General features: G+C 48.3%; 1 pseudogene across 1 annotated transcript in view; it reads right to left on the bottom strand.

Annotated features, from left to right (window-relative positions):
- The window catches only part of LOC311145604 (kinesin-like protein KIF15-B), a 32,983-nt pseudogene extending 18,860 nt beyond the window's left edge, over window positions 1–14,123 (bottom strand). Inside the window, exons 1-12 of the transcript in view lie at window positions 14,057–14,123; window positions 7,737–7,852; window positions 7,523–7,599; window positions 6,631–6,668; window positions 6,454–6,532; window positions 6,168–6,347; window positions 5,834–6,043; window positions 5,377–5,675; window positions 4,806–4,949; window positions 4,557–4,644; window positions 4,239–4,448; window positions 3,921–4,098 (exon numbers count right to left, since the gene is read on the bottom strand). The product of the transcript in view is annotated as a kinesin-like protein KIF15-B (transcript). The remainder of the gene's footprint in view (window positions 1–3,920; window positions 4,099–4,238; window positions 4,449–4,556; window positions 4,645–4,805; window positions 4,950–5,376; window positions 5,676–5,833; window positions 6,044–6,167; window positions 6,348–6,453; window positions 6,533–6,630; window positions 6,669–7,522; window positions 7,600–7,736; window positions 7,853–14,056) is intronic.

The following is a 14,123-nucleotide window of genomic DNA, read 5'->3' as shown; positions in this document are numbered from 1 at the left end:
ATGCGGTGGTTTCTTGACAGCAGGCCAGCAGCGGAGAAAACCCACTCTGCGCTCGCAGACCCGCTTGGGATGCTGAACACAATGCGAGCTACTTTAGCCAGGCGGGGAAAAGACGTGGAGTTTTCTTTCCAAAATCGAATAACATCTGCGTCCGGTTTCTGTCTCGGGGATGAGAGGTAATTTTCGACTTCACCTTTGGCGTCTCCAATTATGCGTAGCTGCTCACTGAAGTATGACCCGAACAGGCGAGCTCTTTTTGGTTCAGGCTCAGGATTCAGGTCAGCGGCGGGTGGGGTGTCTGTCTCGGGTGTCCCGCTGGGAGCGTTAATTTCCTCAACTTCTTTTATGAGGAGGTCGCGGATCTCCCCGAGTTTGTTGCATACAGACTCATCTCGGATTATCCATTCTGTCTTGAAACGGGGATCTAACACTGATGCTAAAATGAGATGTTTATCAGTATAGTATATTCCATAGCGAATTGACACGTTGTTTGCCAATGTTTCTGCAAAAGCAGCGATGCCCATTGAAAGTGCAGCGTGAGTGTCATCGGTGAGCAGGGATTTGATTTATGTGACAGCAGGGAGGATCATCCCCAGGTTCCCCAGCTCATTCTGCATTTTGTCTGTGAGGTCTGCCAGTGGTGTCAGCACACTGACAAGGTGCGTCAGCTGCCGTACTTGATTCAGGGTGATGTTAGCAACATTAGACTTGAGTTTGTTTTGCCATAACGGGTCTTTTTGGAACAACCGGATGAACGACTGAATCATCCACAGCTGGCTGCTCCATCGAGTGGCGCAGGCATTTGTGGGGCGGACACCTAATTGGTCGGTTTCCTCTGTGTTCAGGGTGCTCTTGCGTACACTTTTCACCAGGTGCCCGACTTTCACTAACAGCCTATTAATGTTGTCGTGCTCGTTAATGGCGTCTTTGATCGCCAGCTGAAGCATGTGAATGGGGCATCTCAGATGTAAATTTGACACAGTAAAGTACTGATTTATCATAGTTTCTACATTAGAGGTTATCACTTCCACATGGACTTGCGAGGGCGCAGGTGGTCCCTCATCCTCCTCTTAATGTTCTGCGCTGCTGCTGGCATCCGCGGTCACTTCACCCTCCGCCTCCTCTTCAGTGCCAGGGAGGAGGTTAAATGCCTTGATCATGTTGCTGGCACTGTCAGTTACGACCCGAATCACACGTCGTTGCACGTTCCAATATTTCAGTACACTTTCATACTTTTGGTAAATACGATCTGCGGTATGGTGCCCCTGTATGTGCTCACAACCCAACAAAACCGTGTGCCCCCGGAACGTCCCATCAATGAAACTGGCCACGATGCCAAGGAAGCTGTGCCCTCTTCTACTGGTACAAATGTCCGCTGACAGAACGAGCCCATCACCATTTTGCAGTAGGTCTTGCAGTTTGGCTTCCATCTCTTCCAGGGCATGTGGCATGAGTGTGTCCCGTACGGTGTGGTAGCATGGGGGGGGGGGGGGGGGTGTAGCCCGGTTGAGCTGCGCTGGCGAAGTGTTGCATCCCTTCGCGTTCTCCTTTACTCAGCGGTTCATAGTCCATGTAAATCATTTTTAAAAATGCTACATCTAGCTCTCTTTTTCTCTCCCTTGTTATGGTTGGGCCTTTGTGTGCCCTTTTCTCTTGTTGCTGCTGCTGCTCCTCTTGCTCTATAAAATTCAAATTCATGGATGACACAAATTAAATTAAACAAACCATATATTAGGCCTACTTTGAATGACAAAACGAATTTGTTTGAATATTAGGCTATATTTACTTTACACTTTTGTTACAAGTTACCCTATTCAACTTGCTAACCTTTTGCTTTCTTCCCAGCATCTTCACGTAGCACACTTTCGTGTTTTCGAGAGATGTGACTTTTTAGATTCCAAAATGAATCTTTACTGACTGAAACGATGTCACCACATTCTTTTTCTTGAACCACATTATCATTGTTAGTTAGTTTTATATAGTACACCTGTATGCAGTGGCGGCTCCTGAAAAAATTCTCAGGGGGGGCAATTTTTCTGATGATTTAGGTGACCTACACACATTTTAAAAAAGATATGTCCAGCAACAACATGAAGACAGGGGCAGCATATAAGTCAATACCAGAAGCATTTATTGACTGATCTCAAAAGTGTTGGCTTACCAGGGTTGGTGGAGCCCTCAGTTTCATCTTTGCCTCGCAAAGCTAACTCAAACACTCCGCAAAACTTCACACACTGGATTAGCCGGCTGAGGATGTGGCGGTTCTTGCTAATGTCGTAGTAAATATATTTGTTATAGTGAATATGGAATATGATATGTTGAGTAAAATGTTGTGCTAAGATCTATTTAGGTCAGGAGCTGGTTATAAGTTCTGTTCCTATCCAATAACAATGGACAAAAGGGTCCTATCTTGTCAGCCTTGTCAGTTTCAGTTCTCCAGTAAACTTGTGATTATCAACACTAACCTCATCGTTGTGGCGGCGGACAGCTAGCCTGTATCCCTCATCCAGTTGAGTGGGAATGTTCACTCTCCCCAAAGCAGACAATCTCAAACAGCTATCCATGTGGGTCTTTGACAGCTCATGTTTCTTAATCTTTCCTGAAAGATGGTGCATGTCCGTTACACACCAGTCGCTGTCCAAGCGGTGCTGTCTGCCGTGCCGCCTTCAGGGTGAAAGAGTAAGCAGGGGGTAGCAGAAGACTGCATTAGCTACATCGCAGCCTGCTAGCCAGGTTTTTCGTTCGTACCAATTTTTGGAAAATCCTCGGGTGTAGGACTTCCCCCCTTTAGTAGAAACCTGTTGAATTATTAAATTTGGTCTGGGAGGTCCTAATTGTTTCGTTGCCAATTTATCTTCATTTGTTCGCCGACAAAAAGGAACTTCTTTCAAAGACACAATCGAGTTGCACTGAAGCCTAGCCATTTTGATAGTAGTAGTGAATTGATTGACGAGGCTACCCGCTCTTTTCTTAGTTACGTTCATGGTTATGTTACGTATGACGAAAGCGCGTAAGTGCAAGCCCTCAGAAACCCATAGAGATTGTATTGAAAGCTCTGATTTTTGAAAAAAATAGATTTTACATGGGAGTCTATGACAGACTTCTGGGCGATTTTCAACCTGACTGAAATCGCCCCAAAAGGGGGGGGGGCCATTTGAAGCACGACTTTAGCCTGATTGGACATTTAGTGGCACTGTGGCAGATCAGACGTCTAGATTACAACACTGATAACTACTGTTGCCGTGATATAATTGATTAGAAAAAAAATCCCTTCCTTTTCCCGTTTGGCAGTGCGTCGCCCATATCGCCCTATTGAACACACCGCCCCTGCCTGTATGACTTCTCATTTTCCATTTTGAAGTACTTGGTGAACTCCATTATTGAGCCGAGTTTTGACTGAAAATAGTCTACTGTTGATGACTGTGCAAGACACAGATGGATTCTGGGTCAGGCTTGAGCATGCTTCAGACTCGTGGTGTGAGCAGAGCGAAATTGGAGCGGGACATAGGGCGACGCTCCGTCCTTTTAAAAATGCCGCTCTGCGCTCTGTCCAAAATCCGGCCGCTCGCGCTCCCCGCTCGCTCCCGCTCCACTCCGCTCACATGCTCTGACATGTACATATATCACGCTGCGCCTTGGTCTGACCCGTCCTTCAACGAACGTGACAATATTACTACAACAGGTTTTCCAAAGAATATAAGAGGGTCGCTGTGCCACCTTGTAGACTGGTTGCGCCACTATGTATTTTATTTATTTATTCCTATTTGTTCTCATTTAAGGCAATTTTTGGCTCTTGATTGCAGGAAATAGCAGTTACAGGTGTTCACAAAGACAAAAATTGGAGTCCACTCGGCGCTACAATGACGTACTTTTACAATTACGTGCAGTCCCGTCATCTCTTGTTAATCTTCTGTGCTTACCTCCATCCGACCGCTCAGCCTCCAGAACCCTCTGGAAGTCCTCCTCTAGCTTTGCAGCAGCTTGGCCTGCAGCCACCTCAGCTCTCCTCACGGACTCAAGGGAGTGGAGCTGCCGGTTCTCCTCCCGGAGGCTGTAGTTCTCTGCTGCATACCAGGTCATCTTCAGGTGATACTTAATCTATAGGAGAGAGGGAATGAGAAGTAGCCGCAAATTTTACATTCAATGAAATTAAGTAGTTGTACCTGTGGTTGTTCATTTTCTGATTCTGTTTTGTGAAAGTAGGGTCAACAGTACTTTAACAGGGTTACATATTGTCCCTGTTCACGGAGGATCTTGATATCCTCCTTGAGCTGGTCGACGAGGGCTTGGCTCTGTGGGTTAGACCGTAAGCCCTGGCCACCTTTCTGGCTGTTCTCCAGGTGAGAGATGTGCTCCTTTCAGAACTTGAGAATCATGCAGTTGGAGTGGATGAACTTCTCCTTCTGAGCCCAGGCCTCCTCAAGCTGAGCCACCTTCTGGAGAAGCATCTAAAGAGGGGAGGATGTATGTATATTATTAACTACCATCTCTTAAAACAATAGTCAGACATAACATGGACTTATATGTAATCTGTTTAAAGGTACAGAAAGCCATACCCGCTTGTCGTCTTCACACTTTTCCACAGACACACAGCTTCTACAAACTGAGTCTTGTATGACGCATCAAAACCATCTTCATTGGGTTCTGGGGAGAAGAATGTGGAGAGACAATAACACATTTCAGAATGAATGTTACAGGGGAACATTTACTGAGTGTACAATAATGTACATATCAACCAGAGTGAGCCAATGTGGCAAAGCCTAGGTCAGATATTTGTTTTAGGGGAACCTGAATCGTAACCTTACCCATGGGATCTGGGGCCCTCCTGGGACCACATCTCCCCCATTGTGTGTCTGGGTAGAGAGAGCCTGAGCTAGCTGCTCCTTCAGCTTCTTCACCTCAGGCTGTAGCTGCTTCATGTTCCCATGTGTGTCTTCGTTGATCATGGCCTGATAAAGCACAAGGAATCACATGAGGAGATGCTCACTAAACTACCACATATACAATATCTATTACAATCAGTATCACAGTATCATGGTGGCAGGTAGCCTAGCAGTTAAAAGCGTTGGGCCAGTAACCGAATGGTCGCTGGTTCGAATCCCCAAGATGGCAAGGTGGAAAAATCTGTCTTCTGCCCTTGAGCAACGCAGTAACCCCGAACAACAACTCCTCACCGGGCGCCAATGATGTCGATTAAGGCAGCCCCGCGCACCTCTATGATTCAGAGGGGTTGGGTTAAATGTGGAAGACACATTTCGGTTGAATGCATTCAGTTGTGCAACTGACTAAGTATCCCCTTTCCCCTCCTGTATATGGAGAAAAGTTTTAGTAGTGTATTTAATAACTATTGAGATAAACCCAACTTTGCACACTAACCTTGTTTTTGATCAACTTGGCTCTCTGGGCAAATTGGTGGATTGAGTTTCCCCAAAGCACTTAGAGTCTGGGTGCACATTGGCTATAATGTAGGTCTCAGCATTACCTCCAAGAGAGTCCTGCAGGAAAATAGTTGTTTTGTTAGCACACAACAGGAACGCCAAGAAAGCAAGAGCTTTTTTAGAATCAAATTTGGAGTCCCTGTAGCAGATATGCCGGCTCTTCCCATTGGACACATCCACCAGTGCCATGATCACCTGACGCAGGCACATGAGGAAGCGGTTGATGCTGCTGGCCTCCTGGAAGAGGAGAAAAGAGGGGGTCGATTTCAGAGGAGTGATAACAATATAACAGATGAATGTACACAATAACACATACACGGTGGAATTTAGCCCTCTAAAGGCTTGGTTGTGTGCTGTGAATGTTCAGTCAGTGGACAGTACTCCTGGAGCGTCACCTTGAGTCTGGAACCCTCTGTGTGTGTGTCTCTCTGCCTCTCCGACCCAGCCAGGTCCACCTAGTTTAGCTGGGATGTGCGGATGTTCACCACCTCCTTAGCAGTCTCCTTGGACTGCAGGGTCATTGTGAAGACTGCATGGGACCGCGATGACTCCCTGTTCATGGAGGTAGAGGCCACACCCTGATTACACCAGCCCATCGACAGCACCTGAGAGGGAAACAGCAACAGTTCAACGTCAGTCATATCAATCCTACAGAAGAAATGAAGAGAGTATAATTTACGCTATGACAAAAGCAAGTCATTGAATCAATCACATGAAATTATTTAGTACCTGGTAAGCTTCAGCAGCTGAAGTGACAAACTTTTCTACAGCCCCTTCCACAAACACCCGCTTCTTGATGTTCTCTCTGAGGAACAGGTTGGCTGAAGCGCTGTCCAGCAGGTCATAAATCTGCTCATTGTAGATCTCAATGAAGGAGCATTTGCACAGGAAGCTCTTGGCATTCCCAGACTGTCAGGAAAAACAAGGTACATTAAATCATCAATCTGAGAAAACCGATAAAACAACAAAATCACTGGCACTTCTTATATTTCAATGTCAGTTACTTTCTGCTCACCCTTTCTACCTCCCTGCTGATGAGGAATAACAGGTACTCAAAACATGGTCATCAGAGAAGTTGTCGAAATCAGACGGACCTAAGGAAAGAACACACACAACCTTTAGTACTCAGTCACTGCAAAGAAATTAAGGCGTATTAAAAAAATTAAAATAAAAAGGTCTATAACGTACTAACCAAGCATTGTGAATGTTTTTCCAGAACCTGTTTGCTCACTGTGATAGGGCAGTAAAACATATATTTACAGCACTGAAAAATCTGAGATACTACAGCACTTATTAAAACATAAAACAATTTACAGTGTCTCCCGACCCCCCTGTCTCAGCCTCCAGTATCTTTGCTGCAATAGTCTATGTGCCGGGGGGCTAGGGTCAGTCTGTTATATCTGGTGTTATTCTCCTGTCTTATCTGGTGTCCTGTGTGAATTTAAGTATGCTCCTTCTAATTCTCTCTCTCCCTCTCTCCCTCCCCTCCCGGAGGACCTGAGCCCTAGGACCATGCCTCAGGACTACCTTGCTGTCCCCAGTCCACCTGGTCGTGCTGCTGCTCCAGTTTCAACTCTTCTGCCTGCGGCTATGGAACCCTGACCTGTTCACTGGACGTGCTACCTTGTCCCAGACCTGCTGTTTTCAACTCTCTCTCCCTACCGCACCTGCTATTTCAAACTCTAAATGCCCGGCTATGAAAAGCCAAGTGACATGTACTCCTGATGTATTGACCTGTTGCAACCTGTACAACCACTTTGATTATTATTTGACCCTGCTGGTCATCTATGAACGTTTGAACATCTTGGAGAAAAATCTGGCCTTAATGGCCATGTACTGTTATAATCTCCACCCGGAACAGCCAGAAGGGGACTGGCAACCCCTCAGAGCCTGGTTCCTTTCTAGGATTCTTCCTAGGTTTCTGCCTTTCTAGGGAGTTTTTCCTAGCCACCGTGCTTCTATATCTACATTGCTTGCTGTTTGGGGTTTTAGGCTGGGTTTCTGTATAGCACTGTAAAAAGGGCTTTATAAATACATTTGATTGATTGATGAATAAACTATAAAACAATAAGAACATCACTCACTAGGCACAAATGGTGCCATTGTATCCATTCATACATGACTCGACAATGTTCTTGGCCACACTGGAGAATACAGAATCCTGTTGCACACAGAGAGGAGACGGAATAAATGAACAATCAATTAAAATTCAGCTTGGTTTGACTTGAACCTCTATCCACTGATGTGTGAATTACTCCAGGTTACAGCAACTGTAACAGTCTGTCCACCAACACTGACCTGAGTGACGTCCATGTCAGCAAAATGGTCATAGGTGAATGTCCGCGGCTCCGGCTTGGAGTGCAGGCAGATGGTGTTGGGAGAGGTGACAGAGACAGAGGTGACAGAGACAAATTCTTATTTACAATGACGGCCTACCAAAAGGCAAAAGGCCTCCTGTGTGGACGGGGATTAAAAATACAAAATATAGGACAAAACACACATCGACAAGAGAAACACCACAACACTAGATAAAGAGAGACCTAAGAAAACAACATACAGTGGCTTGCGAAAGTATTCACCCCCCTTGGCATTTTTCCTATTTTGTTGCCTTACAACCTGGAATTAAAATGGATTTTTGGGGGGTTTGTATCATTTGATTTACACAACATGCCTACCACTTTGAAGATGCAAAATATTTTTTATTGTGAAACAAACAAGAAATAAGACAAAAAAACAGAAAACTTGAGTGTGCATAACTATTCACCCCCCAAAAGTCAATACTTTGTAGAGCCACCATTTGCAGCAATTACAGCTGCAAGTCTCTTGGGGTATGTCTCTATAAGCTTGGCACATCTAGCCACTGGGATTTTTGCCCATTCTTCAAGGCAAAACTGCTCCAGCTCCTTCAAGTTGGATGGGTTCCGCTGGTGTACAGCAATCTTTAAGTCATACCACAGATTCTCAATTGGATTGAGGTCTGGGCTTTGACTAGGCCATTCCAAGACATTTAAATGTTTCCCCTTAAACCACTCAAGTGTTGCTTTAGCAGTATGCTTAGGGTCATTGTCCTGCTGGACGGTGAACCTCCGTCCCAGTCTCAAATCTCTGGAAGACTGAAACAGGTGTCCCTCAAGAATTTCCCTGTATTTAGCGCCATCCATCATTCCTTCAATTCTGACCAGTTTCCCAGTCCCTGACGATGAAAAACATCCCCACAGCATGATGCTGCCACCACCATGCTTCACTGTGGGGATGGTGTTCTCGGGGTGATGAGAGGTGTTGGGTTTGCGCCAGACATAGCGTTTTCCTTGATGGCCAAAAAGCTCAATTTTAGTCTCATCTGACCAGAGTACCTTCTTCCATATGTTTGGGGAGTATCCCACATGCCTTTTGGCGAACACCAAACGTGTTTGCTTATTTTTTTCTTTAAGCATTGGCTTTTTTCTGGCCACTCTTCCATAAAGCCCAGCTCTGTGGAGTGTATTGCTTAAAGTGGTCCTATGGACAGATACTCCAATCTCCGCTGTGGAGCTTTGCAGCTCCTTCAGGGTTATCTTTGGTCTCTTTGTTGCCTCTCTGATTAATGCCCTCCTTGCCTGCCTGGTCCGTGAGTTTTGGTGGACGGCCCTCTCTTGGCAGGTTTGTTGTGGTGCCATATTCTTTCCATTTTTTAATAATGGATTTAATGGTGCTCCGTGGGATGTTCAAAGCTTCTGATATTTTTTTATAACCCAACCCTGATCTGTACTTCTCCACAACTTTGTCCCTGACCTGTTTGGAGAGCTCCTTGGTCTTCATGGTGCCGCTTGCTTGGTGGCGCCCCTTGCTTAGTGGTGTTGCAGACTCTGGGGCCTTTCAGAACAGGTGTATATACACTGAGATCATGTGACACTTAGATTGCACATAGGTGGACTTTATTTAACTAATTATGTGACTTCTGAAGGTAATTGGTTGCACCAGATCTTATTTAGGGGCTTCATAGCAAAGGGGGTGAATACATATGCACGCACCACTTTTCCGTTATTTATTTTTTATAATTTTTTGAAACAAGTAATTTTTTTCATTTCACTTCACCAATTTTGACTATTTTGTGTATGTCCATTACATGAAATCCAAATAAAAATCCATTTAAATTACAGGTTGTAATGCAACAAAATATGAAAAACGCCAAGGGGGATGAATACTTTAGCAAGGCACTGTATTAATTTGACAACCAAGCACGAGTTATTAGTGTAGCTATTATCGTTAAGACATGACTGAAATATCTCCATGCCTTGTCGACTATTGTCAAAATAGTCGACAACCAAAACATGAACAAACACGCACAACACACAGTGTGAGACAGAGGGTTAAATAGGGAAGACATAACTACATGATGGAAACAGGTGTGACCAATTAAGACAAAACAAGTCAAACATAGAAACATGGATTGGTAGCAGCCAGTACTCCGGTGACGACGAACGCCGAAGCCTGCCCGAGCAAGGAGGAGGGGCAGCCTCGGCTGAATCCATGACAGTACCCCCACCTTGATGCACGGCCCCAGCCGTGCGCCGACCCCGGCCTCGGGGACGGCCAGGAGGACGCGGAGCAGGGCGGGTCGGATGACTCTGGTGGAAATCCCTCAACATGGAGGGATCGAGGATGTCCCTCCTAGGCACCCAGCACCGTTCCTCCGGACTGTACCCCTCCCACTCCACGAGATACTGCAGGCCCCCCACCCGACACCTCGAATCCAAGATGGAACGGACCGAGTACGCCGGAGCCCCCTCGATGTCCAGTGGGGGCGGAGGAACTTCCCGTACCTCAGACTCCTGGAGTGGACCAGCTACTACCAGCCTGAGGAGAGACACATGGAACGAGGGGTTAATACGGTAATTAATAGGAAGCTGTAACCTATAACAAACCTTGTTCAAACCTTGTTCCCACAAACCGCCGACCCAGCTTCCGGCAGGGCAGGTGAAGGAGCAGGTTTTGGGTCGAGAGCCAGACCTGGTCCCCCAGTGCATACACCGGGGCCTCACTGCGGTCGTCTTTTGTCGCCTGATTGCCCGCTGCAGGTGTACATGAGCAGCGTTCCAGGTCTCTTCCGAGCGCCGAAACCACTCATCCATCGCAGGAGCCTCGATCTGGCTCTGATGCCAAGGTGCCAGGACCGGCTGATAACCTAACACACACTGGAAAGGAGTAAGGTTAGTAGAGGAGTGGCGGAGTGAGTTTTGGGCTATCTCTGCCCAGGGGATATAACCTGACCACTCCCCCTGCTGGTCCTGGCAATAGGACCTCAGAAACCTACCCACATCCTGGTTAACTCTCTCCACCTGCCCATTACTCTCGGGGTGAAAACCTGAGGTAAGGCTAATCGAGACCCCCAGACGTTCCATGAACGCCCTCCAGACCCTTGAGGTGAACTGGGGACCCCGATCCGACACAATATCCTCAGGTACCCCGTAGTGCCGGAAGACGTGTGTAAACAGGGCCTCAGCAGTTTGTAGGGCTGTAGGGAGACCTGGCATAGGAATGAGACGGCAGGACTTTGAAAACCGATCCACAACGACCAGGATCGTGGTGTTCCCTTGTGAGGGGGGAAGGTCCGTCACAAAATCCACCAATAGGTGGGACCACGGCCGTTGTGGAACGGGTAGGGGTTGTAATTTCCCTCTGGGCAGGTGTCTAGGTGCCTTATACTGGGCGCACACCGAGCAGGAGGAAACATAAACTCTCACGTCCTTGGCTAAAGTGGGCCACCAGTACTTCCCACTAAGACAGTGCACTGTCCGACCGATGCCAGGATGACCAGAGGAGGGTGACGTGTGAGCCCAATAGATCAATCGATCGCGAACCTCGAGCGGCACGTACATCCGACCCTCTGGACACTGGGGGGGAGTGGGCTCGGTACGTAACGCCCGCTCGATGTCCGCGTCAACCTCCCACACTACCGGTGCCACCAGACACGACGCCGGAAGTATGGGAGTGGGCTCAATGGACCTCTCCTCTGTGTCATACAGTCGGGACAGGGCGTCTGCCTTAGCGTTCTGGGAACCTGGTCTGTAAGTGAGAGTAAACACAAAACGAGTGAAGAACATGGCCCACCTTGCCTGACGAGGGTTCAGCCTCCTCGCCGCCCAGATGTACTCCAGATTACGATGGTCAGTCAAAATGAGAAAAGGGTGTTTAGCCCCCTCAAGCCAATGCCTCCACACTTTCAGAGCTTTAACCACAGCTAACAGCTCCCGGTCCCCCACAACATAGTTGCGCTCCGCCGGACTGAGCTTCTTAGAAAAGAAAGCACAGGGGCGGAGTTTTGGTGGCGTACCCGAGCGCTGAGACAGTACAGCTCCAATCCCAGCCTCGGACGCGTCCACCTCAACCTGGAATGCCAAGGAAGGATCCGGATGAGCCAGCACCGAAGCCGAAGTAAACAGGTCCTTCAGATGCCCCAAAGCCCTGTCCGCCTCAGCTGACCACTGTAGACGCACCGGTCCTCCCTTTAGCAAGGAGGTAATGGGAGCCGCTACCTGACCAAAGCCCCGGATAAACCTCTGGTAGTAATTGGCAAAAACCAAGAATCACCGCACCTCCTTCACCGTGGTTGGAGTCGGCCAATTACGCACGGCCGAAATGCGGTTGATCTCCATCTCCACACCTGACGCGGACAGGCGGTGTCCTAGGAAGGAGATGGATTCTTGGAAGAACATACATTTTTCCGCCTTCACATACAGGTCATGCTCCAACAGTCGACCAAGCACCTGACGCACCAGGGACACATGCTCGGCCAGTGTAGCGGAGTATATGAGAATGTCATCAATATACACCACTACACCCTGTCCATGCAGGTCCCTGAAAATCTCATCAACAAAAGAGTGGAAGACTGAAGGAGCATTCATCAAACCGTATGGCATGACGAGGTACTCATAGTGCCCCGAGGTGGTACTAAATGCCGTCTTCCACTCATCTCCCTCCCGGATACGCACCAGGTTGTACGCGCTCCTGAGATCCAATTTCGTGAAGAAGCGCGCCCTGTGCAATGACTCCGTCATGCTTGCAATCAGAGGTAATGGATAGCTGTATTTTACAGTGATCTGATTTAGACCACGGTAGTCAATGCACGGGCGTAAGCCACCATCCTTCTTCTTCACAAAAAAGAAACTCGATGACACAGGGGAAGTGGACAGCCGAATGTATCCTTGTCTCAGAGATTCGGTGACATATGTTTCCATAGCCGCCGTCTCTTCCTGTGACAGAGAATACACGTGACTCCGGGGAAGCGCAGCGCCTACCTGGAGGTTTATCGCACAATCCCCCTGTCGATGGGGTGGTAATTGAGTCGCCTTCTTTTTACAGAAGGCGACAGCCAAATCGGCATATTCAGGCGGAATGTGCATGGTGGGAACCTGGTTTGGACTTTCCACCGTAGTTGCCCCTACGGAAACACCTACACACCTCCCCAAGCACTGACTTGACCATCCCTTGAGAGCCCTCTGTTGCCATGAAATAGTGGGGTCAGAGAAGTTAACCAGGGAAGCCCCAACACCACTGGAAACGCAGGAGAATCAATCAGATATAGACTAATTATTTCCTCATGCCCCTCCTGCGTCTTCATCCAGTGGCGCTGTGACCTCCCTAATCAGACCTGACCCTAAAGGGCGACTATCTAGGGCATGTATAGGGATGGGCACATCAACTGGCACAATAGGAATCCCTAACCTACGGGTAAACTGACGATCAATAAAGTTCCCAGCTGCGCCTGAATCTACTAGCGCCTTATGCTGGGAATGAGAAGAAAACTTGGGAAATACAACATTTATACACATATGCGCAACAGCGAGCTCTGGGTGAGTTGGGTGCCTACTCACCTGAAACGGTTCACCAGTGCGCTGCCTACTGCCTCGACTCCTTGAAGGCCCTCCCCAGCACCGACCAGCAGTGTGTCCTCTGCGGCCACAGTTGGTGCAGGGGACGGCCCCTCTACCGGTCTCCCTCATAGCAGCACCTCCAAGCTCCATAGGGGTAGGGTCGGAGGTGCTGGGGGATGGAATGGACGGCCCCTGATCCGGACGTCCGCGGGTGGCCAACAGGTTATCCAGTCGGATTGACATATCCACCAGTTAGTCCAGGTTTAGGTTGGTGTCCCTGCAGGCCAATTCCCGACGAACGTCCTCCCTTAAGCTGCAACGGTAGTGGTCGATGAGGGCCCTCTCATTCCATCCTGCGCTGGCAGCTAGAGTCCGAAAGTCCAGTGCAAATTCCTGCGCGCTCCTCTTCCCCTGTCTGAGGTGGAATAGACGCTCACCCGCCGCTCTCCCCTCTGGTGGATGATCGAATACCGCCCTAAAGCGGCGGGCAAACTCTACATAGCTTACAGTCTATTCCCCCCCACTCGGCGTTGGCCCACTCCAGCGCTTTACCGGACAGACAGGAGATGAGGGCGGACACGCTCTCGTATCCCGAGGGAGCCAGGTGGATGGTTGCCAGGTAGAGCTCTACCTGGAGCAGAAAACCCTGACACCCTGTACCGTCATAAGCCCTCGGGAGCGAGAGCCGAATCCCACTGGACCCAGATGGTGAAGAGATGGACATCGATGTAGGTGGTGGTGTAATTGGAGGAGGTATAGGGATACCTCCTCTCTCCCATCGCTCCATAGTATTAACTACTCGTTCCATAGCGGTGCCGAGAGCCTGGATCAT

The sequence above is a fragment of the Coregonus lavaretus genome, assembly GCF_964263955.1.
Source record: "Coregonus lavaretus genome assembly, chromosome: 18".
Taxonomy (NCBI): Eukaryota; Metazoa; Chordata; class Actinopteri; order Salmoniformes; family Salmonidae; genus Coregonus; species Coregonus lavaretus.
This window is presented reverse-complemented; position numbering and strand designations above follow the sequence as displayed.